Genomic DNA, 26,834 nt, shown 5'->3' with positions numbered 1-26,834 from the left:
GGTACCAAGGTTTTCTAGAACATGACAGTCCATTATCCATTTGTTTTGAATCTCTTCTATTAAATGCCTTGTTTCAGTTAGAAACTGCACAGTAGGAAATTAAAACATGTTGATAGATTGGAAAGTTATTAAGCTTCCTTGCAGTGTTAAACAAGAATTTACAAGAATTCGCTCTCCAGATTTATCAGGGATATATTTACAGTACTTGAGTAAGTGTGAATATTACTCACTGGAGATATTTAGTCACATACTGTATCTCTCTGAAGGGAGACCATATTGCATTAAATGTCTCCACCATGTTCTGTAATTTGAAAGATAAATCCTTGAGTGCTGATTAGTCATATATTGATACAGAACATCTATTATTTTGGGTCTATAAGAAGATTTTCATCTCTGTAATATTAATTTCTTGGCTATCATCATGCTTCTTCTTAGCAACCATCTTTCATTATCATAACTCAGGCCACTCGATATTGTTAAATTTCCTCATGTACAGTGCCAGAAATGACATTGCAGGTGGGGGAGGTAAATCTTACTTAAATTAAATGGTTTGGTGTGGGCTTAAAACAAGAGCAGACATTGCTAAGGTTTCGTGTGAAGTTTTTCCAGTGACACATTTTGTGGCATTAAGGAAAAGGCACAGGCTCACAGGGACACCATTTCTACATCTGAAAAATGGGTTGTAATGAAACATCCCAGTGAGATGAGGAGACGTTGTCTTTATTCTCAGATTATTATGTAATATATTAGTTAAAATAAGGTCCAATAGCTAAGATCAGAAATAGTGTTTGGCAGCTCTACTCCCACTGAGTCTGCTTGGCTACCTGGTAAGTAAAAAAATAGGTGCTCTGTCTTGGATGTCTATTCTGGTCTAGTTATGAAATACGGGCAGAAATGGGGACCAGAATAATATCTCAATTTACCAAAAGAAAAGGTAAAATAATTTTGATCATGTTGTAGGTAGTGAAAAATATCAGCCATATCTGACACACATGAGTTTTACTCAATACTGAAAGCCAAAATAGCTCCCATAGTCCCATAGCTCAAAGTTGAAAGTAGGAGCAATTTTTAAGCATTGATTTTTGACTAACCATCAGTGTAGCACTAGATTTTTCTGTCTTTAAATCACAGCTGGGAATGGTATTCTCAAAATACTGTGGTTGAGTAAGAATCGAAGTTCCACGGAAAGTTACTTTTCACAATGTAATATTGTTCCTATACATTAGAGAAATATCAGTTCTCCTCGTCTGTCTTCAGCCCACTTGTCAGGAGAAAAATTGTCGGGCTTTCATTTTTTCTCATTTTCCCCCCTTTCCATTAAAAAGCAAACAAACAAAATCCCCAGTAAAATAACTGCCCACTAACAAAGTGCACAGAGGGACCTTAATTTACTTCTCTCCAATTTAAAGTGTTTCAGTGTAAGGAAGATTTATTTTTTTTCCTACAGAACAGGCACAGTACAGAAATTTGGTGCCAGATGCCCTGATACTGCCCTCCTAACACCTCTCAGCTGTGAGACAGAGGGAGTCAGACCAAGGGATGACACGGGATCTCATCCCTCTGCCTTTTCAGCCCTTGTCTCTCCGAGGCAGTAACGATCATGGCAGCTCCATGTCTTTTGTGATCAAAGAAGCTGCTCTAACTCCAGCAATTAATTTCTCCTATTGGGACATCAGGGGCTTCAAACAGTTCACAAGCACAGCAAAATAGATGGCAAGACTCCAATTTTCTTCCATGAACTTTCTAGGTCAGAAATCAGGTTTTAAGGGCACAGGAGATCATACTGTCTGGCTTGCTCTATAATCCTGGAAAAGAGACCTGTCCTAGGCTGACCAGCTTGTGAATCGAGGCCACTGTGTTTTTTTAGTAGGTCCTTCCTGCAGAAAAATAGATTTTTCTTGGGGTTGAATGCTCAGAATTCTTATGACAATAAAGGGGGAAGAAAGGAAATGGAAACAAAAAGAAAAGGGGAATGGAGGGAAAAAGGGAAAGGAGAAAGGGGAGGAAAGGGGAAGGGGAAGGGAAAGGGGAAGAGAAAGGGGAAAAGGAAAGAACTTCTACTGTGTTAAACCCAGCTGGATATAAACCTGCCATAATTTCACACACAAATCTTAACCTTTCCTCCCTCAGCTTGACCAAACTCCTGTAGTTCACAAAATGTTATCACAACCGAGTTGAGCTGGCTACACACTCACAACCCTCCGAGCACTCAGACCAGTGTGAGACAAACCAGCTGTGCCAAATCCTGGGCTGAAGCATTGCCACGAGGTTCATCTGGTTTAGATCAAAGGGCTATAGGGCGACTCTCATCAGAAAGTGCTGGGAATAGGAGACCTTAAACCTTTTGATTCCCGCAGTCCCTCAACCTCCAGATAAATTAAAATATTTAATCAAAATCTAATGGCAGTGATCTTGTTTGTAGAAATGCTTTATTATCCTGTGCATTTTAACCACAATCTGCCTGGTTCCTAATGCGACCTAAAGAACTAGTCGGCATTTATTACAAATGCAAGGCAGAAAGCTTCTGGCTCAGCAATTAATCACTGACATAGAGGAATTTCTTCTCTCCAGGTGGGGAACCCATCCAAAAACTAAGAAAAATAATCGGGCTAATTAATTCTTATCTGCAAAGAGCAATTAGATAAATGACCTAAAAACAGGCCTGTCACCCCTAGTGAGGTGCTCAGCTTCTAAATAGAATAATGTCTCTTTGCCAGGCCATCTCTGCAGTGAAATGGAGATCACAGGGAGGAAGGGGAAAAGATGGCATGTGGGGAGGGAATGGACTGATAGGGGAGTAGGTTAATTAGAGCTGAGACCAGCCATTGGTATAAAAAAAAAAAAATTAAACCAAAGCTCTGCACTCGGGTAGATTTGCTGTGATCCCATCACCTTCACAGCTATGCCTTTGTGCAGCCAGAGGTACTAAGGAGAGGGAAGCCATGTCTCCAAGCTACTTTTGAAGAGGAAAACCACTCACCAGGCTTTTCCACCATTGCATTGCATTTCACCTTGGTGAGTGGCATCCCTGACATGGCATTCTTATTAACTCTGAACTGTGCATCTCCAGCATGGAATGATGGTGCCAAAGTGAGATACAGTGCTTCAATTAGTTTGCTCTGTCAGACATTTCTGGTTTAGTTAGGAAATGTGCAATGCAGAAAGCTTCATGAGTGAGCCAAGCTAATCTAAGCAGCACGAGTGAGAAGGTAACAAGACTATATTCACATCAGGCCTTTGGTCAACTGCGTATCACCAGCAGAAGTGTTGCTGTCTCTTCAGATGTCTCATAGCCAGACAAAAGCCAGGAGGGGTGATCAAAAGAGGAGAGGAAGGGCTTTGGTACACTCTAATATTCAGGATAACACAGTTTTTGCAACTCATCTTTTTTTGAGAGGCACTAAGCAAGCATGTGAAACGTCCCTCTTTGTGCATGAGGAGCCGTCTTCCAAGGTGAAGTCTCTTTCTCCTGTTAACACAAATGTTCCTTGCTCAGTGGCATAAGGTATCCTTTCCCTCATCCTTCTGTTCTGCTTACCTATATCATGACTCTGTTCTGCTTACTTATATCATGACACCATGTCATTTCTGATAGCAGGAGACAAAGGGAGACATTGAAGTAATTGATTCAGGCTTACTGAAGTATTTACAGAAATAAGCCTCAATGACCAGACACAAAATACTAAAGCAGCCGGGTTCAGACAATCCACTTCAGTTATAGTTAATTGGGCCTTTAGCCCCCAAGGAGCTGATTCGAGTCTAAAAAAGTGTTTTCCAGCTCACAAACACCATGTCAATCACATTCCTCCTGCCTCAGAACCGTTAGCACAATACCAAGCACAAATGTAAATACAAGTCTGCAGATAGTTTTCCTGTTTCCAAGATCTAAAGGTTCTTACAGTAAATAAAAATATAAAAAATCACTATCCCCAAAGCTACAGCTGCTGGTAAGAGACCTTTGTCTCTCTCTGAAAACTTGTGTGACCGAGGTTCCTATAATTTATACAAAGCAGATGCCTGCTTAAATGCTTTACTCAAAGCTGTCATGGCTCCTACATCCAAGCAGCTAACAATAACTTATAAGGACTAATGGATTGAATCAAGATGCATGAAAACATTGTATATATTCTGAAGAATGATACTTCACCTGCAAAAAAAAAAACAAACCTGTGAATGTTTGGAAAAGAGAAGAGATATATATTCCAATTAAGTACTTTGCTGCTTGCATTGGCTGAAACGCGGCGGCACAACAAAAGCAACCATCTGTGTTTAAACACAAAGGAAGAGACAAGCAAGTCTGTGTCAGTTTAAATTTATATTTTCCCTCGATGATGTTAACGTGAGGTTTAAGGCAAAGCAGAGCCTTCAGGATGCCTAAGGATGCTTCTGGAAGATGGATGCTCGTGTTGAAGATGGACAGCTCAGGCCCAGGTGTGAGCTTCTGCAGGACTGGGGATGTTCTGGGGAGAAAGCTTCCTGCAGGAGTAGGATTCATTGCTGAGTTTACTCTGTAAACTTTGCCAGCACTCAGAGCATAAAGATGAATAAGTTTTAGTTTGGACTTTTTGTTACATATATCAAAATGGACAAGGCTCCAGGCACAGGCTGTTGAGGGTGGCTAATTGGAAGATTTATCTAATAAATATCCTCACTTCAAGTTTTGTTAAGATGCAGGAAAGTTCTTAAGAATTGTAAATTCAGATCAGGATGCAGTCCAGAGTGGATACTTGCTAATAATGCTGGATAATAGAGATGCTGGAAGAATCTGAAAATAGCACAAGAAAAAAATTTAAAACTAGCTGGAAATTTTGCAGGCAAATTGGTGTTTTCAGATAGTGTCTTTATAAGAAATGCCAGTGGTGCATTTTCCAAACTTCCCAAAAGAAAGATTGAATTATGCAGATCAGCAATATAATGCCTAACACAGTTTTATTAATAATTCAATTAAATTTCATGTGTAAAAAAATCAAAGGATGAGAACAACCAAACCGCAGTTTTTCTGTCAAAGTCCTTCCCTTTTATTTCTGAGCCTATTCTGACTTTTACTAAGAGCCAGACTAAGGCTCATTCCTATTTTATCTAAAGTACCTTGACTGCAAAGTATTGGTAATATTTGTGCCCACAATAGAACTGGACATTCAGAGCTACTTAGAACTGAAAATCTAGGGGCAGCTGGTATGTAAAGGTTAGTCCCCAGCCCTCTGAAAATGTCTGCAAGGGCTCAATTCCCTCTACATTCATCCTGTACAAGGATTTGGAGTCAGGAGAAATACCTTCTATTTTTTTTTATCTTTCAACCAACTCACTTAGGTTTAATTTATACAGAAGTAGGTACAGCCTCCTTCAGCACCAGAGTGTTAGGGTGTTTTTAATGAATAACTTACAAGAAACAGTCACCTGCTAACAGGTCAGCCTCCCTTTTGTGTTTCATTCCAGTTTCATTAGTAAAGAAAAAAAACTCCTTTGATTGGATTAATGGAAATAGAACCACAGGGACTAAATTATAAAGTATCCAGTGGTTATTTCTAGTAGCTCCTACTTTCAACTGGGACCATGATTTTTATCATCTCAGGCTTAAAGCTTTGGTGTTTAAGTATGACTGTCTTGGACTGCAACCATGGAAAGGTTTTGCTTTAGCAGAAATCACATTTCATCTTTCTCTCTTCAGTGATGCAGCTAAACAGCCTCTAGTTTTAAGGGTATCACCCCTACTTGATCCCTGAGCCGCTGGGGTTTCTCTCAGCAGAAACTTCTGAGCAGACTCCCTTCGGTTTTTCACTTTTTTCTCCCCCACACATTTCTCCTCCTCATATCCCTGCACCACCACCTTCCACCGAGGGGCTATTTTTATTTATGTATTTATTTCTTTTCATTGAAACTGCAATATCTGGAGGTGTCTACAGGCAGGACGCAGAGCCATATGCTCAGCCTAACTTATATAAACAGCGTCCTGGGTGACAGCCTTTCCTAGCCCATCTGCAGCTGCCAGGGAATCCATTATTTTTCTGGTCCCTGGGGAGAAAAAGTTCTTGAGCATCATTACTCCTAGGCAAATGTAACTGACTCTACCATGCACCCTAATTTGCTTGCCATAATTATAGGTCGCTCACCCCCCTTTGCTATTTATAAACCCTTTTTATTTATTTTTTGTACTTATCAATAATGAATGGAGGCTAGTGAATCATGGGGCTGTAATATTTGAATATTATGAAAATGCTAATAACAAGGTATCATAGGCAGCAGCACCCAGGTCTTATCAGCTGGTCAGATGCTCTATTAAGCAGCCAGTGAGGAGTTCAAGCAAATTGGTTATGTTAATGTCCTGTAGTACTTGGGGAAGAGGAGGACTTAGCAATTAATTTTTTTTCCTTCTTCTTCCCAGGCTGCAAGTCGACAAGGCAGATTTATATTCCTTCTATTCTATGGGACCCCAGCTCAGAAGGGGGGCAAGGTGAAAATGCAAGAGGCTACCAAGAGCTTTCTGAGATCTAATTGAACGCTGGAACTGAAAAAAACGGTTGGAGGGCAAGGGGTTGAGCAAGGAATAAATAAATAAATATATAAATAAGCAAGCAAGCCCCAAAACAATGGGAATGCAGCATTCTTCCCCATTCATTCAGCTGACAGTGCTTTTGCAACTTAAACCTGTTTTATTAATTATGTTTGACATTTCCTTAATTAGTTTCATTTACATCCCATCAGCCCCTACCAGACGATTGCCCCATACATCATTTCACCAGAGGACTGAGATGCCTACAGAATTACAAAAACACCCCCCCACACTGCAATCCTCGGTAACTCATCACTGTATATTTCACAGATTTTGAGAATTAATCTTTTTACCTCCTATTTTTCTTTTAAAATATACAGACACTTCATCATTTTTAAAAAATTATTAAGAAATTTTCAAAGGAATGTGACGCAGGACTAAATTTTTAGTTTGCTTCCATGCATAAATTTTGCTTTGTTTTACAGTTCCTGTGCATCCTGACACTGACAAAATATGGACTTTACTGAAGGATCTCATTCCATGCACTCTGTCCTGGCTCCACGGAGCCCGGCTAGTCACCCCAGTGCTTTCCCCAGAGAGCTCTAGAAACTCACGATAGTTTTCTTTAATTTATAGACAGATTCCTGTTTCCCCCACAGTTGTTACACAGTTTTCCATCTATTGATTAATTTCTACAGAAGCCATGACAGACTTTTTACAACTCTAGTAAGAATGAAAGGATTTTTTTGTTGTTTTGTGCCATTGCTCAGAGTTCTCTCTGGCGTGTTTGTCCTACCTCTCCCTCCATCTCCTCCACGGTCTGTGCGCTGTCACTTTGCACATTGAGCAGCCAGAGACAGGGCATTTCAAAAGTACAGAATATTTTAGAATCAGCTCAGTGCATTGTTCACTGCTGTAAAGAACAGTGAAAACAGGAGAGACAGAGCCTTGTGCCTTGCAGCGGGGCTGCTCAGAGATCTCCAGGCTAAAGCAGGTCATGGTTTAGCACAAGGAGGATGGAGTGCTTTCAGTCTGGAGGCTGCACAGCCGAAATCACACTGTGCTGCCTCGCAAAATCGAGTCTCCTGTTGAAGCAGCGAGCCCTGCACGCCCGACCTGAGAGCCACCTGGCAGGAGGCTGGACCTGCTGCCCACTTGGGCTGTCAGATGTCTGGTGCAGAACCCGGCTCTTCTGTCCAGCACTCAGCACAGAGCGACTGACTGTTCCTAACTGGGGTAAAGTGACAACCTGTTTTTGCTAATCCCAGAACGTGCTACCAGGAGCTGTCATTTCAGAGTCATCACACTCTCTGTTGATATCAGTGAAGTTAATCATGCAGAAGGAAAAAGCTTGTATTAAAGCAGATAATTATTCCCCAGTTCCTTAATAACACATGCAAAGGAAAGTGATTCTTATTGTCTTGGAAAACTATGATATTTCAGCACATTTTCTGCTTAATATTGGCGCTCAGGCATCCTTTACACTTCCTAGATCAGGGTTGTTGCAATGTGCAGTGTCCAAGAGAGGTTTCTTTACTGTGGGCTGCTATACTTCATACTCAGCCCATACTCATTTTGTAATATTAAAAAATGGCACTGTCAGAGCTAACTGACAATAAGTAACCTGGTTATCTTGATTGATTTGAGAAGTTTATCCAATTAAAAAGACAGCTGAGGAGACGTTGTCTCTATCCAGCCACATACCCATCCTCGTAAGGGCTGTCCAGATCTCTGTGCAGCAGCACAATGTAGGGATCTGCCAGCTCAAGCCCTCACAATCCAAGTACCAGATGGACTTACAAGTCCCAATAAAAGAAATATTAATGTAACATATGGAAATACATTCACTAAAAGAAACAGACTCGAAGAAATATTGATGTCTTGCTTTCTCAGTGGGACTCATTTGCTGGGGCAAAGCCTGCTTCAGTCTCTTAACCACATTTCTCATCCCTTTTGGCTCTGGGAGCAGGTCATGTAAAGCCAGGCAGATATTTCTGAGCCTACAACAGGATCCAGATGTCACAGATGCTCCTGGTCCTCTGTCCTCTCCAACCTTCACTCAGCTGGATCTAGCCCAGGTTATAACCTACTGTCTCCTCAAATTAAGTTCGCCCAAAACTTTAAGCCTTCACTTTAATAACATTCTCCCAGCCCTCAGCCCTTGGAGGAGAGGCACAGGGGAGAAGATGGGGGAATAACGCTCTCATTTCACCTCAGAGGTTATTACATCTGCGCTTTGGGAACCAGCAGACATCGGGACTAGAGTTCCACAGTTGGACCAGACATAGAGAAAAAAGTCTTGCAATTTGTTCTGAAACTAGAGAGATTTCATCCTGTTTTGGAAGTCTTCCAGGTAAAAGCCATGTCTGGGACCCTCTCCAGATTTTCTGCAAAGCAATGGCTGTTTCATTTCCAGATCATTTCAATTCTCAAGATCAAAGGGACCCTGATTTTAAAAGCAGGAATTAAGTACTGGTGAAGAAGAAGGCAGTTTTAACTTTGCAGTAATCATGCACAGGGTTCACAGAGGAGTTCCATCAAAAAGTTTGGGGGGTGGTGGTTTTGTTTTGTTGTTTATTTCTTGCTTCATTCCTTTCCTTGTTCTCTCTTATCTTTGATCCAAGCATTTCCCCAAGACACTGCAAGAGCACGGGTGTGAGAGGAATACAAAGTAGATTGCAGGGAAAAGGTTGATAAGACCCATTCAATAGTTGCTGGTGTTTTTATTTCTCAAGCATGCAGCTCAGAAGCAGTTCAGAGGAAATTTGGAGAGATGAAGACAGGGGATGAAATACATATCCCTGCAGGACCGAAAACAGCCCTGGGTGTTGTTCTTTGGGCTGTTGCTTCACGCAGTGGTTCTTTTTGAGCGAGGTTGGCTGTTTTTTAATAATGTCCTCTTCTGTCGTTGATGCTCTTTCATGGCATGTTAACCTCAAAGGGTTTAGGTCATTTCCCAGCTTTCCTGTTTGGATTCCACTACAAACACATGAACACAAACCCCAAACCCTCCGGTTCAATTATACATAGTTAAAAACCTCTACTAAAATAGTTTGGTAGATTTATAAGCTGCTGCTGGGGCTTCAGATTTATCTGAAACAGCATCAAATGGCCAAAAAAAAAAAAAAATTTTTCTGTCACATGCTGTCATACATTGTCAGGGAACCTTGTGCTGTAGCTGCAGTGAAGTTGAATCTGATTAAAAGATCAGCAAACAAGGCAGGTTGAGGGGAATTTGATCTCATCATTGCTATGCCTGGAAATACCTGTCATCTTCTAGGTTGTCCTGCACCGTGACACTCTTTCTTATCCAGTTTGCCAATGGACATTCATGGTGACATTCTGTGCAAGCAAAAAAGGGGAAAATAAAAAAGAAAAAGAGGAATCTGAACCATTCCAATTTTATTTTCAAGTCCTGTATTTTTATTCCTCTGAGATCAAGTCTAAACATAAATACCAATTATCAGAGCTACAGACAAATGAATAATTTGGTGTAAAACAATCCTGCTTTATTCAAATGAGAGTAGAGGTGAAATTAGAGCTACGCAGGATATTATGTTAAAAAGCACACACACACAAAAAGAAAACAAAATGTCTAATTTTAACATAGTGTTGTTATCTGTGATTAATGATTTCCGTGGGTGTATAACTCTTATGCAAAAATGCCATGTAATCATGTACATATTTGATTAAATAGCTTAATTTGTGTTCATTTTAAAAAAATAAAATAAAGCCAAATAAGCTAGATAATGAGTGGGCGTGTTGTAGGAAAAGCAGATGGGATTTGAGGCACTAGCTGTGTTCAAAGGAAGCCACCAATTTCACTTCAAGAATATTTGCGTATGAAAGCTGATATTTTCTAGAAACATTCATGAGTAGAACACAGAGGGAAATTTTGCCAAATTCTGCTGTTTTTAATGAAGGCACGCAGGAAAAAAAAAGTTCAGCTGAGCCCAGTTAAATCCCACTCCATGGGAAGAGCATCTTTATTTATTTATTTTTCTATATTTACTGGGAATGTTTTTTTTCTCTGAGTCAATTATACCTAAAGCATCCTTTTGTTTACTTCTGAGCCTCTGACAACAACCTCCCCTTTCTTCGCCTTCACCTGTGGAATTAAATACTTATTTTTCATCACACAGTAAAAAAGACACCTCTCCAGACTGGAAATAATGGGATTCTTTTGTGGTAAAGCTGTGTAAATCACAGTGTCAAATGAATGGACAAAGCTTTAATGGGGCTAATAAACACGTCCCTCTGTATTGAGCAAGGGGACTTTTTATGAAAATGATCAAATAAAGTAATAAAAAAGAAGGGGCTTCCCCTCTGGGTTTATGAGCTCTCTTGTTACACATCATGTATGACACACTGACTGGCAGAATATATGATGGACTGTCATACATTGCAGAATGACTTCAATTAGGATGATAAGATGACAAGTTCCCATAGTTCATATCTGGGTTGGCTGTGGGTTTTTTTTTTCAACGGGGCTCTTACTTTGACCTCTTTCTTTCTAATGTTTGATATGAAATTTAAAGGGCTGGCTGAGGTCGTAGGAGACAAAATATGACTTATGTCAGGGGAGGGAGAGGAAGGCCGCTTGTTTCTTTGTTTGCCTTATATCCATGGGTAGGATCCTGTAATTCAGCATCTGACTCACTATTAAAAATAATTAATGCCAACAGTTCAACCCACACACACAACTCCAGAATAATAAACCAACAAGTACAGCCTGCTGCTCAAAACTGACTGCAAAAATCACACAACCTACAAGCAAATCCGGAGGCACATCAGACAAGGTGATGCATGATCCAGGATCCACGGGTGTCATTCATTCGCTTTATACCATCCAATCCTGCACGTGGGATCACATGGACAGACATACCTTTATTTCCACGGGAAAACAACTGAATTCAGGCCTGCAAAGACACGGTGGAAGAAGTAGACGGTCGACACAATTTGCACCTCTTGGACTGTCAAGCTAAAAACTCGGTTTGTCTCTCTCTGTTTGGTTGAGACAGGTAGGAAACTCTACCTAGAAGGAGGAGTTGTGTCCAAGATGGATGGTGAGGCAGTGCTGTCAGCACTTTAAACCTTAGAGAAAAAAAAAAGGCACAAATTAGGAAATACTTACAATTTACTCATGGTTTTGAGAGTCTGAAAAACTTCATGTGTAAAAAATAGACCCCAAACCCCCTGTGTTCAAGCCCTTCTTTTAGGGCTATTTTAGAGTTCTTTAAAGTTCCAGTGGTCACCAAGAGCAAATATTGCTCTTGCAAGACCTACATATAATACTACTGGGTCAGGATCAATCTCAGACTGTTTCTTCTGTGGCAGCTATAAAATAGACAGAATGAAGATGGAAAGCTATTCATCCTCTGCAGGGCTAAGCAGGCTCTGTGATATTGCTGATCCTGGAGAGCATCATCTGTCTGACCCCAGGAATGCTCTCTGGCTGGACAGCGTTGCCTCATCCACTCAGAACCCGACCCAGGCATTTTACATTGTCGCATGATTCGAAACAGTCCACCAACCTGGAAAAGGGGAAATGTTTTCCAATGGAAGATCAAATATTTTCCAGGTGGCCTATTCTGCAGATTCAGCGTTATTGCAAAGGATTTGCCTTCAAGTCAAAAAATTGCTTGTGTATGAGCCTCAAAGGCAAATCAGTAAGTGGAAGGAGCAGGATAATGGAGGCACTTATCGCTGAACAAAGTCACAAGTTTGATTTGCATAGATCCCGGCAGGAGTGACTCTGACTTTGAAGAATGGCACATGTCATGGTTTAGCCACAGAAAAGAATGTAACTCAAACACGATGAAAAAGAAAAGCCTCACTGGGTAGAAGCTGAATAGCAAAACTCACTTCATTTCTCCTTAACTCTGGTAAGCCACAAATATCAGTAGCTACCAGGAAGAATTTCCTGGGCATCTACTCCTTGGGATAAATTGAGGTCTGAATCTACACTAATGTGCCCCGAAGCTCCTGTTGGAGGAAAAAGAGAAAGAAGAAAAAGAGGAATAAAGGTGAAAAATTCAGCTGAGTTTAATCTGAACAGTGTATCCATCACCAAAAATGATACAAATCAGCTATTACTGGATCATGCAAAGGCAACTCCACTACCTGTGATCCTTCCTTCGCTTTCTAAACCTCTTTTCAGCCCAGCCTAATGAATTGTCAGAACTGTCAGACAGCTCCAAGGAATGACAAATGTCTATGATTTGCTGCTGCTACTTTGCTGAAAACACCTGATGTATATAGTCTTGAAATCCACTGTTTTGTATTAAAGGTAAGGGTAAGCTGAAGGAATTGGTGTACATGTAGAGTTATTTTCTTTCATTTTACATATATGTAGTTTAACAAGAAAAATATGATAAAAGAAAGTTCAGGTTGAATATTAAAGCACTCCTAAATCAGGAAATGTCAAAAAATGAAGCAGAAAATGCATCCTCAACTATGGCCCATTTTGACCATTTTACAATCCCATATTCAGTTATATTATTTCATATTACATATAATAACTGTATACGATCTGACATAAAACTTGCAATGAAATATCTCCATACTTACATGATGTTTTCTTAATCAGAATTATAGATAATAAAACACAAAGCATTCTAACTCCACAAAGAAATTGTTTGACAGACAATAAGATCAATCAAATAATTAATCTGACAAATATCAGAGTTTGAGTTATACAGGCTCCAAACATTTATTAACTTGCAGCCAGATTCTGTGAACATTTGTCATTGACTTAAATGGGTCTAAGATTTCACTTCTTGACGAGTGACAGGCCCTGATGGGTATTTAGTCATTTCTGCTATACCAGATTGGCACTGTACTTAATACATTTGCTAATTCTGTCATAGAACTTACTCTCTATAACATTCCCCTGCATCTTCCCTAAAGAAACTCTTGTGAAGCTGTCCCTTCAATAACACATACAGAAAAAACATAGTTTTGAAAAACAGACAGTACAAGTCTTGCCTAATTACTCACTTGTCCAGCACTGTAATGCACTTAGAAAAGGCTCCAATTGACTGGGAGGATAATTTTTGCTGCTTCATTGCTAGTTGGATGATATTTTCACAACAATCACATTGTTTGTATGACTTTATAGGAAAAAGAGAGAGACAAAACAATGGTACTACCCTTGAAGGTAATGGGCAGTGGGAGGCTGATCTGAGTAAGGTTGGGAGCATCAAAAATTGGGTTTCTCAGCTGAAAGACTGGATACAAAACACTGAGGTCATGGAAAGCTGAGCCAACTGTGTAGGAACTAAGCAGAGCTGATGATTCCTCTTACTGACACAGGGTGAAGTTTACTGTCATAGTGAGCTGCCTGGAGACTCAGTCCGGATTCAAAACACTGCTAAAAGTAGGAACCTTAATGAGAACCATGAGAACATTTTGTCATATTTATTGTAGGTCAACTTGTTTCCACATTGGGAAATATAAATGATACTATTTGTAGATCAAAAGACACTGCCAACTGTTCCTGTCCAAGTATGCAGTGATCTCCACGAATGGTAGAGCCAATGGTGACGCTTCAAAGATGGGAGATGAGGCTCATCTAGGTTTCAATATTTTATCAACTTCATTAATGGTTCAGACTGTCTGCAAGACAAGAGCATCCTCAAGTCTTATTTCCCAATGGATCAGGTCTACTCCAAAAAGAAAGTATTTGTCCAGACCTCGTGAGTCTAATTAAAGGGGGGTTGGGAGAAACAACAACAAAAAAGTTTATAAAATTTAGATTGATTAATAGACTCCCATGAAAGACTCCAAAATGGAAGGCCCCTGTTCTGTGTGTCTTACAATAAAACTCCACTGGCACACACTACCACAGTTGATACATCGGTGTGGCATATCTGCAGGTAATAAGACATTATCATCTCTCTGGATGTCATCACAATGGACACATTTGTCCTCAAACCGCTCCTGTGAGCCTTCCCGTTTTACAGACAGGGAATTGAGGCACAGAGAATGCAGCTCAGGACCTCCAAGCCATCAGTTTGCTGGCACTTATTGAAATCCAGAGCAATCAAACCTTTAAACAGGGGTCAAACACTGCAGAATTTAATCTAAAAGGCTTTGCTCTCAGTAGTCAGTTAGAATAAACCAGGGGGTGGAAAACAGGTCCCCACATACTAAGTGACTGGTTAAGTACTGGGATCCTGCATCCTCTCCCTTATGAGCAGATGTGGGTTTGCCTGAGTGAAGATACTGGGGTGCCATGCCCCGTGATGTCACGTTAAAGCACGTTGATGGGATTGTCTGAGGATCTCACAGGGCACCAGTGCTGGTGGATAACAAAGGGGGCCTGGTGTTCTCTCAGCAACCAGAGCTGGGCTCCCACAAGCAGCCTCAGCAAAGGGCAGGAGGAAGCTCTGAAATACTGCTGGTCCCACGGATGCACTGCAAATGAAGATGTGTGTATGCAGACAGGAGGAATAATGAGAAATATATGCCAAAGAGATTACTGGGTTCCTCCGTTAGATTAACTCTAGTTTGACAGTGGTTGGGCTTGAGAAATCCTCTATGATTTAAGAATAAGAATTCTGCTCTAAGTGGGCTAAAACTCGCTGCTATATCATCACTTGCTGTTGTCAAATAAATAATCATGCGAAATCAGCTGCAGAGAAAAGTCTCCTGTAGAAGAGAGTTCATGCATGACATATGATATATCTTTTCAAAGGGACAGATACATCTTTCTTACAGCCAGCATGCAGCTTCCTTCACTGCACCTTCCCTCCCATCCAAATCACCTCAAATAAATGTGAGTTCTGCTATGTTCACAGTAATTCCTTCATTTTTAAACACATAATGGAAATGTATAACTAGTCCTCATAAAAATTTATATCTCAATTCGTCCCTTTAATTTATAACAGGCCCTCCAGGCAGTTATTATTCAAACATTAATAAAATGCCTATGGATCACCAAAAGCATCAATTTTCACATTCACCTCCCCTCCTATTTGTACATATATAAAGCCAGATTAGAGTTAATGCCACTTCTGTGTCTAACAACAATTACGCCTTTAATAAGATAGGAACAAATGATATATTATCTTAATCATGTTAGGAATTTGAGTTCTTTCCATGAAACAAAGTTGAATTTTTTATGCCCTTTGTGACAATTGTTACTTAACAGCCTATATGTTTGGATATTGCAGTTTATGCAAATGTTCATGTTCTATAAATTTTAGATTTATCTTCATTTATCATTCCACATGTTCTAATATACAGACATTATGGTTTAGCGTCTGACTCTGCACACAATCTAAATATGATTAGGATACCTTTCATTTATTTATACTATAGAGAAAAAGGGTGGGGGTTGGGGGGAATAGATGTTGTGAAGGCAAGATCCTCAACTTCCATAAAACCATGTACTGTGCAGAGCTACAAAAGCCATCTAAGAATTTTTCTTTCACTCACTAACAGTTGAATTTCAAAGGATTTAAATTTATAGGGGAACTGTTCATTCTGTGCTCTAAAAGCAGTCACCAGTTCATTGTATATCACACTTTAACAACTCTTACTCAGGAGAGTGATTATGGCTAATATGAGATCTCCCATTGAGAGACAAGGAGACAACGTGCATGCACAACTGTTTTTGGATTGAAGCTCATTTAAGAGGAGCAATGATCATTAGGACCATAAAGATTTGTAGGAAAGAAAGCCTTGGGATCTTTCATTTTTCTGCTGGGAAATGTAAAGTGTCTTGAATTTGGAGAAGCGAGTAAGAAAAGTAGATGCTAGGTCATAGTTTGATTCTGCATAAATCACTACAGTTGTACTGACATCAAAGAAACAACAGCAAATTATGTAATTTGAGAAGAGGGACCTTTGCATGGGCATGAAAAAAATCCCCAAGAAAAACAACATTAAAAAAAAAAAGGCATCAACCCCCCCCCACAATGACAAAAAAACCACTCAAATCAGCTGAGTTCTAAAGGAGGTTAGATTTGCTTTTAGACATCACTCATAGGAAGTAGCAGTGATGTTTCAAATGGGTGCTGAGCTAAGGGGAAATTACCAGGAATGGAGATGTTGTTATGGTTTCTTTGCACAGGTAATCACAGTGAATGGGCAGGAATTCAGCTCCAGCACCTTGCCTTCATGATGGAAACTGTGTTGCAACCAGGCAGTAGCTGTCCAGGAAACGTGTCTCCTTCAGAGAGCTTGCAGCATTGATCTGGAGGATTTTATTACAGTGTCTTCCACCTCTGCCAGCGGGAGGTTCCCGTTCATTCACTGAGCTGTCCCTCCATTTCCCGTGCAATGAAGAAAACGCTGATGAAGGCTCAGGGAGGGACCAAAACTAAAGTGAACCCCATTAAGACAGGAGTTGCCTTCCTGTGTGTTTCATTATTAATACTGAGTTCAATTACTCTGATTTCTTCTGTTGATGAATTAGTAGCACCAGAATCAAGTCCCTGGCTGATACCCATTTGTCTTTGCTTATAAGTGCTAATGTGATCCTGTTCCTTTAAAATCAAACTCCTGCTTCAGTCACTTTACATCTTTGCAACGCTAACTGTCTTTTCACTAATTGGTTCTGTGTAAATGAAACAAGCTGAAAAACACTGTGGCACCAATAAATATTAATAAGTTATTGTTTGTTTTCTTTACCTTGCTTATGAATTCATACAAAGACAGTGCTAAGACATTAACTCCAGTCTATTAATTGCCACCTGATAATTGCCACCTGATACTTTTCTCCTGGATAATTAGGTACCCATTAGTTCTAATCAAGTAGTTACTTAATTATTGCAGTAATTAGTCTAATGGACTAGCAAATTGAAGCTTTATCACTTTTGGATACTTAATGTTCCTGACAGAGTACTTCACAAGTGTCAGGGTTCCTGATTCAGCAACCTGCCATCGATGAACCCCCTGCTGCCATCTCCACCCCACTCACGCTGCTCCCCAGCCACACACAACACAACTTGGATGTGTGAAGCCAGAGGAAACATAAATTTGAGCCCCTGTTCCTTCCCTTTCCCACCCCTGCCTATGCCTCCCCTCCTGTGCTCTTACTGCTCAGCTCGTTCCACGCCAAAAGAACTTTGTTGGGAAATTAAATAACGTCTTGGCATGGAGATCACATGCATTAGGCTGTACAGCAGCGTGAGTCAAAGAAAAGAGCTAATGTTGGCAGGTGTGGGAAGAAAAAAGCAACTGTGAGGGGAGAAATAATAAAGAGCGTTCATGAATACTCATATACAGCCCCACTTGGAAAGGAAAAGGGAGAGGAGCAAAGCAGACTGGTGGTAAATGAAGACATGGCTCCAAGGTCTGGGATTGCTAATAGGTCTCTCTTTCATCTCCAAACTGGAGGTGCAAATATAACAGCGATTTTTAGTGAATAAAAAATATGGGATGTCACTTTTTTTCTGCCCATGGTCTCAGTATCACAGAGTTGGTGGACAAGAGGCCATTTTCCTGCCCCATAGTTTTATAATTAATATTGTTCTTAATTCTGTCAGCCTCTCAATCCCACAGTTCTACAATATGCAACTGAAAAAGGCGTGTGCCCATCCTCACCCCTTGTACTCTGTCCATGTCCTAGACCAAATGCTGTCTTTGTGCACTGTGCTTGCTTTTGGATACTAATGTGTTTGAGGTGGATATAACACACATAGACATTTAGAAGCATTAAATGTGGATTTATCTCTCCCGTTGATCATCTGATGCATATTCTCTCCTGCTTCTTCATGTCAGATTTGTATCAGAAGTGATCATCAAGCCCTTTGGCAAGTGTCATCTGCCCCAGACGTTGCAATGTGTAACATGTAAGCTCACACTGTACTGGGAAGGGGAAAAAAAAATTGATCCTGACCAGAAATAAAGAGGCTAATTCCATTCAATAATGCTTGACAACTTGCTAATGATTAAACTACTTCACATATGTGGTAAGATTATGTATTCTGAAATAGATGTATTTATCTTACTTGATCAAATAATTCATCTTTCCATTGCTGCTTCCACTGGAGCACAGTTTCCAGTATCAGCCAGAGACACAGGCTGAATGTGCCTTGAGTGGGTCCTGCTGGAGGCTGCCAGGTTCCCAAACAGCCAGGTACCCGAGTTCACTTTTTATGGATGGCAAGGTACAGGCTGGTGGCACTGAGGAGAAATGACTGGTGCTCACCTGGGTTTTGACCTACTATGGAACTGGAACAAGGGCAAGTTGTAGGTCAGATGTCTCTTACGTGTCAAAAGCTGTATAATTTATAATTTAGGTTACCACACAGAGACCAAAGTCCCCTGGTCTACCATTTAATGCATACTCATAGACCAAATTAAGCCACACAACCCAGTATCCCTAAAAATCATGGAATTTAATTTTGTTGACCTATCCTCAGTATGTTCATATTATCAGAGCTGAGAAGGCAACAGTTTTCAGGGGAAAGAAGTAAATTAGTAACTTAATTCCTCCTAATTCTTCTTACTGCATGAAAAGCAGTGTCCTTTTTCAGGTACTTTGCATTCTTACCCAAAATATGACAGACTGTGACAAAGAGGTCACTGGCTTCTGAGTTTTCTGCCACAGCTCCACATGCATCCATCACAAACTGCTGTGGATGTCATTTCCTCTGAAGTTACTCTTGAGGTATCAGTCAATAAAGCCTTATGCTGCTACTGAAAAATCATACCAGAAAACTGCTTAAACACCTGTGTGGGGCCACTGAGCAATAACAATCCCATGCATTGAAAGTAAAATTAGGCAAAGCGTATTTGGACCATTAAGAAAACACATTGCTTGAAATTACAGTGCCCTAGGATGCCTAGATCTTGCTCCCGGTGCTGGCTCTGGAGGAAAGGGCTCCCAGCCCTGTTCAGTGTGGTAACTGTATTGACCAGAATTCAAGTTTCTCAGACCACTGTCTCTGTTGAAGAAATCTGGCAAAGTATTTGATGGTGAGAAACCGTAAAATTCTTGTCCATTAATAGCCAGAAATTGTAACTGATGCTAAAAAATAAGCAAAGCCACCCAAGGAAGGCAGAAAACCTCGGAAAATCGGTGGCTGCAGGATCCATCTGGGCTCCTGAGTTGTTTACCTACTGCAGACACACAAGACCATACATGTGTCCCTCAGCATGCAGCCAAGAGCAGGGAAACACCAACATCCTCATTCCCCCAAACCACTTGGACATTGTCCCACTGGAAACAAATTTAGTGCAGAGTTGCTTCTCCATGAGTGCGCCCCACATGCATGAGCTGGCACTTGGGGGACTGGGTAGGTTGGGGGACCCATCACAAGGGTCTCACCCATACTGTGGCTGCTCTGAGGCTAAAAAGAGACCATCTGTCTCCAGTACTATTGATCCAGCACAAGTACTAAATTCATTTTAAGGATGCTGAGAAACAGCGAGTAAACTACACGTGACAGATGTTACTCACATTGCTTAATGTACTACTTGAAGGTGTTCAGATGCTCTGGTGATGGGGGTGCAAATAAAACTAAGGCAGAATAGAGTGAAACAGGTTAAGAGAGGATTTTTAGTTTTAAAAAGCTTAAAAGGCTTTTTCAGCTTGTGGAGGAGTAAATATCATAGTATCCACAACATCGATTTTCCCTCTGGATCTGACTTTGAAGCACTTTCACAATTCTTCAGAAATGACACTGTAACAAGCAAATTAGGAGACAAACTGAGAATATCTTTCATGTTGAAAATACCAGGAAAAGCTGTCAATGATTACTGAGAGAGATGCAGAACTCATTAGGGCAAAATTGCTTGGAAAGCCTACGATGGTGTTTCATGCAAAAGAAAAGAGGAAGAACCCCAAAATAATAAAGAAGCTAAATCCTTTGCACCCTTTCCCCACTTCTCTCTATGCTCTTTGTAGCACTTCAGTTCACAGGCTCAGTTGCAATCAATTTTAGCTTGTAACAATTCAGCAGTTTAAGATCTCCATAACAGTTTAGACCACCGCTGTTCAATGGGCTGCACAGCTTTTGGAAAAGCCTGCAAGTCGTGCTGGGGAGGGGTGTTAGTGCAAAGGGAAGGAAGAATCAGGCAGGCAAGCTGCTTCCAATTTGTCTATCCAAAATCTAAGATCTTTTTTATGGGGTGTGGGTTATTATTGGTAAGATCTTAGTCTTTACCTCTCTGAATAGCTCTCTGAATGCTTATTTTATGCATTTTGTCATTTTCTTGCACACCTGGAATGAATGCCAGCCCACGGGATACAGAGGATAAGACAAGATCAAAGACAATCTTTCAGCTTTCTGCCACTGAATACAAGCAGGGTTGTTTCCCTGTATGGGAAAGTCAGTAGCAAAATATCTACAGGGCTACCACTATGTGGTTCCTCATGAGAACTCCTGGTGAACATCAAGTGCAAGACACCTTGCAGAAAGGTAATAGGAATTTTGCTAAATGAGCAAATGTCAGTGAGAGGTGGCTAAGCCACAGTCAGTCTGGATGTTGCTCCCATCTCCTGACAGCCATGAGCAGCCACATCCCGGGAAGAGTTTGTCACCCACAGAATTCAGTGGCAAAATGGCCCTCAAAAGGCAGTGGCTAGCAAGCAGAATCTGAGGAAAGAAGAGTGATAATTACCTTGGAAAGACACCCCAAGCCATGATTTCATCCTGCTGGCCATAACCAGACAAAAAGCTGGGAGCAGCAGCATGAGCAGCTACAGCATGAGCACAGCCACCCCAGTCTGAACCAGCCCCCCAGCCTGGGGGGTTGGCTGGCCACTCCTATGTCCTCTTAGAGCAGCAAATAACCTGCCTTCCTGCTGTCTGCTTTCCTTTTTGCATTTAGACCATCCTAGAGTAGTGTTGAGATGATCTGAGGGTACAAGTAGAGACAGAGAAATACAGATCACTCTGAAATTTGCATGTATGGATGGCTGAACCCCTGGATTTGGGGATCTTTGCTTTTTTGTTGTGCTTTGGGTTGGTTTTTTTTACAGGTTGTTCTCAGTTGCCAGTCAGGCGGGGCCATGGTGAAACCCAGCATCTTGCAGAGACATAAAATGGAAAACAGGCAACTCATCAGAAAAGTAGCAGCTGTTTTACACCATCACGAAACAAAATCATCATACACTAAAAACTAGATTTAGCAGTTTAAAAGAGCAACTAACGCAAAATTAGCTGGAGACAACAGCGTGGTTTTGTAACTGACAGTGCTTCTCTCAAACGCCCTAATTCATGTAAAAACAACTTAGGAAACATTAAACCGCTGATGCTTTCGGAAAGGGGAAGAGCATCCACTTTCAATGGCTGCTTAGGAAGAACATGCAGATTTATTACATCATCTTTTTTCCTTTTACAAATTTTAAATAAGCATTGTGTCAAAACTGCCACCTCTTAAATAACAATGATGCTATAGTCCTCCTGACAGAGGGAGATACCAGCTTTTATTGGCAAGCCATTTGTATTTATTGCAGGCTGCAAGCCAGTAAAAAGGTTGTACAAAACTTTAACAGTGAATGAGATGGAATAAGAAGGCCTTGAGCACTTTGGATCATCAAATACTTCAATAACTGGATATGGCTGTTCATACAACCATAAATTCATACACATAGGGAGGATATAAAGACACAATTGCCATACGAATGGACTTTCTGGTGCCTTCTGGAGACTCCCATGTATGTGCGATCTGTGCTAGATACAGGTGCAACACAAGCTTCCCTTTGGTCCAGCTGTATTTCCCACTGAGGATGAAAATTTCCCAGTGCTGTAGCTACATCTGCCCATAACCAACACAACTCCTGAGAGTCAGAAATTTGCCTGGTAAGAGATTCAGCTCATCATTTCACTACCAAAGGATATGTGGCTTGGCCGGAGGTCTGTCATCTTGTAACAGTGAAGGGGTGACTCCTGATTGCTTGGGACTAGATTTAATTTGTCCATACAATTACTAAGATAAGAACTTGGTTTATTTTTTCCATGAAGTAGCTGCCCTGCTCTGGCTGAGGTGCTTCCCTATCTCCCGTATTGTCAAGTCCCTTCATCTGTGTGATCTGACACTGCCTGTCTTAAGGGATTCTCCCACTAAGTTCCATCAAACTCCTGCCTGAGAAAGGAATTCAGGGCCAGATATAGAGTAAAAGAGGAATAAAGTTTAAGCTGAGGTCTGGCTATTTTTTCTGTGCAGGCAAGTTGTGGCCCTGAAGAAGTCTTTTGTTTCCTAAAAAATTATGAGGGTGGGAGCATAAAATATACCCTGTACTTCAAGGGTATTTTTATTTAGATCCTACTTTTCAAAAGACTATATATTTCAGTACGAGTCTAGTTGCAATCCAAAGTTTGAAAAGTTGCAGACTCTTACAGACAGTCTGATGGATCTAAATTTTTCAGCTAAACAACATCTATGCTCTTGACCTGAGACCTAGATTTCACATTTCAGGAATTAAATGAGCATCATTTTCTAAAAGACATTAGACCAAGGCTGGGCTATCCAAAGGATGGCTTCACAATTTAGATGAAGATGTTGTCATGTCAAGGAGACTTAAAACCTTTTCTCTGTTGAAAAGCCCAGCCTAGTTTGTTATACCACATTGTGGCTTGTTATGTGCAGGAGTGAAAGGAAAAGTGGAGGTTTTTCTCTTAGAGGATTATCTGCAGTAACAGGGCATAAGGCACAGTGACCCAGATGATCTGGCCTTGTCTTATATTAGTCTGTTCCCAATTTATCCTAAGACTGTGCCAAAAACCTGCCAAAATATAAGGGAAATATTTGTGACCCCTGCCAAACTGTGAAGCTTCTGTGACTGAGATACCTCAGATGCTTTGATTAGACAAAGGGAGTTGAGCCTGAAGAAAGGAGAGCGTGCAAGGAAAGGAAAGCTATTCCCTACCTGCAGCTGCAAATCTGGGGTGTGTATCTGAGTGCTCATCCTCCTTCCATGCAGGAATTTTGTTTTTCTCAGGAAGGTGTTCAGATTGCTTTAAAAAAAGATTTTTAAAACCAGAAAATTGTGATGGGGACAAGGAGATGAGATCCTTCTCCCTTAAAAGGCTGTATTCAACCTCAAGGAATTGGAGCCCTCAGCTTTCTTTTGCTGCAAACACAGAAATTCAGGTTGTAGCTAACAGGTGTGTCCCAAAGTGGGATCTTTTAGGATCTGGGCAGCCCCCTGCAGCCACCCAGATAGGCCACTGCTGCAGCCCTGGGGGGATGGAGAGAGAACCTCCCAGCAATCAAGGCACAGAGCCAGAGGAGAGATTGACTGATCTCGTTTCAGATCAGATGGATGGCTCTAAGTGACCTGCAAAGACGCTCCCTGAGCCCTGAGCCACAACATTCAGATCCAAGACACCACTAGCACTTCTGAAGTAGTTATTAGTGACTGAAGTAGCACTTGTCAACTGCGACTTCAGTTTCAAGTAATAGTTTAACAGCATCAGCTTGAAGAAAGGTTATACCTCAGTGTGTCTGGTGTGCTGCTGACACTTAAAGGAAATAATTGGTAGACTTAGAGCAGGGGCAGATGCCAGTGGTAGAACAGGAGAGGAGGTTGGATACTCGAAACAAAACTTCAACAATATCATGTGATACAAGAGCCAGGAATCCATCCTAAGCCCTGGCATAAGAAGGATGAGGAAGCTGTAACCTGACCCGTGGAAAGAGCTCTGTTCTCCCTACCGTGAACTGAGCTGCTGTGACTTCTAAAGACTTATCTACAGCTCAGTTTGCAGCCCTGTCCTAACAAGAGGACAAAAACATGTTGCCCCTTGCAATTGTTGGCCAGCTTTTTGGAAAGCACATGTAAAGCAATCTACAGCTGATTTTTGGCTTCGGGATAGCAAAACCCAAGAGAAAGTGTATGTGTGTGTATATGTGGAGAAGGCAGGAAATTGTCTGGAATGCAGTGCACAGTCTCCTTTTACCTGTACTTTGGCTGTGTGATGCTAAAATAGAGGAATTAGCATGCAAATCCAGCCATCCCCTGGCTGTCATCACCTTCCAATTAGCTGCATTTGATTTTGGTGGGCGCTGATGGATTGTGTCAGCAGGTGAGGTGGGATGTCTGAAAGGTGCTCTGGCTGCCACGGGCAGGTCAGGGCTGCGTGTGTGCATGTTTTTCCCCTGTGCTGGTTGCTGGAATGATGCTGGCCTGCCAAAATAAAAGCATTGCTGTCACTCACTGGCCAGAGGAAGTGATTCTGGTCTTGGTGACCCTACATTTCTGCAAACATTGGTGTAACAGCCATAGAATCATAGAATATCCTGAGCTGGAAGGGACTCACAAGCATCATCAACACCTATCTGATCCACCACAAAGCATGAGTGACTCAAAAGCATGGTTTGGAGCAGTTTTTCTGGTTATTGTCCTCTTCTGCTCCCCTACTGCCATTTCATAACCCTTTCCTAATTTATATTATTTATTACCAGCATGGCATGAGGCATCTCACAGTCCACATCATTGAGGTGGGGTACCTGCTGTGCTTGGTGCTGTAAAAATATAAAATCTTTTTCTTCTCCCAGGAAATGCACAAGTAAGACCAAGGGAAGAGGAACTGCCAAAAGAGCAGAAGAAATAGCATGAGAACATGCACCAGCATAAAACTCAGCTTCATCCAGGGAAGAAGAGTTTTGCAAACTTACCTCTTACTGTCATAAGGAGTCAGTGTGTCTGTTCTAGCCTGGCAGCCCAGGATGGTGGACAGGGCTCTGGCTCCTTGGCTGCCCCTATGACCTTCTCCTGACTGGGACCAGCAGCATTGCAGCAGACCAAGCTGAAGTAGTACAGTGTGTGAATGGGCAGAAGAGTGTCTTCAAAGTAAAGAACAGCTTGTATTTGTTGAAACAGAAGAACTCCCATGGACAAAGATCTTCCTTTCACTAAGGAAGCCAAGACAGCAACAACTTAGTAACACGAATAAGCCAGAGAAATTACATTTACTGAGCAATTCTGAAAAACAGGTGATCTAATTTGTGCAGGAAAAAAAAGGATGTTTCCACAGATAAAATGCAAATAATTCTAAGCCACTCTAAGAGTTTCAGTTGTGTGGAGGACCAGAAAAGTGAGCATCTTTTCTGTTTGTTATGAATAAAACCCAGAAAGACATAGACACATTCTGTATGTAATAAATTAAAGGGAGGTGAGCCAGTTGAAGAAATTACTTACATTAAAAAGTCTTAGTAACAAGATGGGCTCCAGGTCATGATAGAAAAAAAGAGAGAGACAAAGTGGCAAGATTTTATGGGGAGGAAATTTGGAATTCGTGATCAGCTTAAGATGACAGCTCACTGTGAGTGAGTAAATGTCAAAGGCCAAGCATGAAATTTTAGTTTTGGACCAAAAGAAACAAGTCCAGAGTAGACTTGTGAGTCATTGTCATGGCAGTGATGCTTGAGTTTGAATATGCAGACAAGGTTGCACAGAGAAAGGTATGGGAGCAGAAGTGGAAGAGATTAAGGATTTATAGTTGTGAAGCCAACAGAAAATTGAAGGGTGGGGAAATAATGAACAGCTTTCAGTCAACCAGAGCAGCATCTATAGAGGACTGAGATACAGGTGCTCAGAACAGGTTTCAAAAGGTAAGCAATAATGCCAAAAGTTGCTGATGGGTCAAGAGGCTGGGGCTGGCAAACTGCTGTCAAGTTTTGTCTGAGAAATACAGAAAGGTTTTGTTGAGAGCTATTTTAGAGAAGGTGGAGAAAGCATATTGAACAATCCTAGATAAGAAAGAGAGCGGGGTTTCCAGAGAAGCAAAGAAAGACAGAGTAAAAGGCTTTCAAATAGAATAGAGCACTGTAATTATGAGAGCTGGAAAACACAGAAAGGTTCAGTAGCATGAGAAAGAAAATGAGAGGGGAAACTAAAGATGAAGAGATGAAATTAAACTTCTGGGTTCTAAGGGTAAGAAAAGAATAAAAAATGTTTGTGGCTGTGATGGGAAAGGGGGAAAGAAAGGAAAAACAACCTGATTCAATTTTCTCTTCAGAAAAATCAACAAGAGCCTGTACAGTACTGTAAACAAAAAGGGGAAAGTTGAGGAAGAAGTAAAAAATGCATTTGGAAGAAGATGTAAGAGATGAGGACCAAGGGTTGGAAGAGAAGAGAGGGCATCACGAGCAGAGACAAGGTAAATGACTCAGGTGTGGAGGAGAAAGGGAAGCTGGAGTAGACCTGCTAACTGTACCAGTGGAGGGCCAGGATAGGAAAAACCCAGGGAGGGAGCAGAATTGATTCCAGATCCATCTTGATCTGCCAAAAGATAATTGAATTTATTCTAGAAGCGGGGAATAATGAGTGAAAAATTTAAGCTACTGTTAAAAACAATTTAACCATAACAAGAATATCAATGGTACTCCGAGCTGTACATCATCTGTTTCTGCTGGGTTTAAATATCTTAAAAGAGAAGCT

This window comes from Manacus candei, unplaced genomic scaffold (assembly GCF_025592945.1).
Source record: "Manacus candei isolate 608988 ecotype Guabito, Panama unplaced genomic scaffold, ASM2559294v1 h1tg000046l, whole genome shotgun sequence".
Classification (NCBI taxonomy): Eukaryota; Metazoa; Chordata; class Aves; order Passeriformes; family Pipridae; genus Manacus; species Manacus candei.
Note: the sequence above shows the minus strand (reverse complement) of the source record.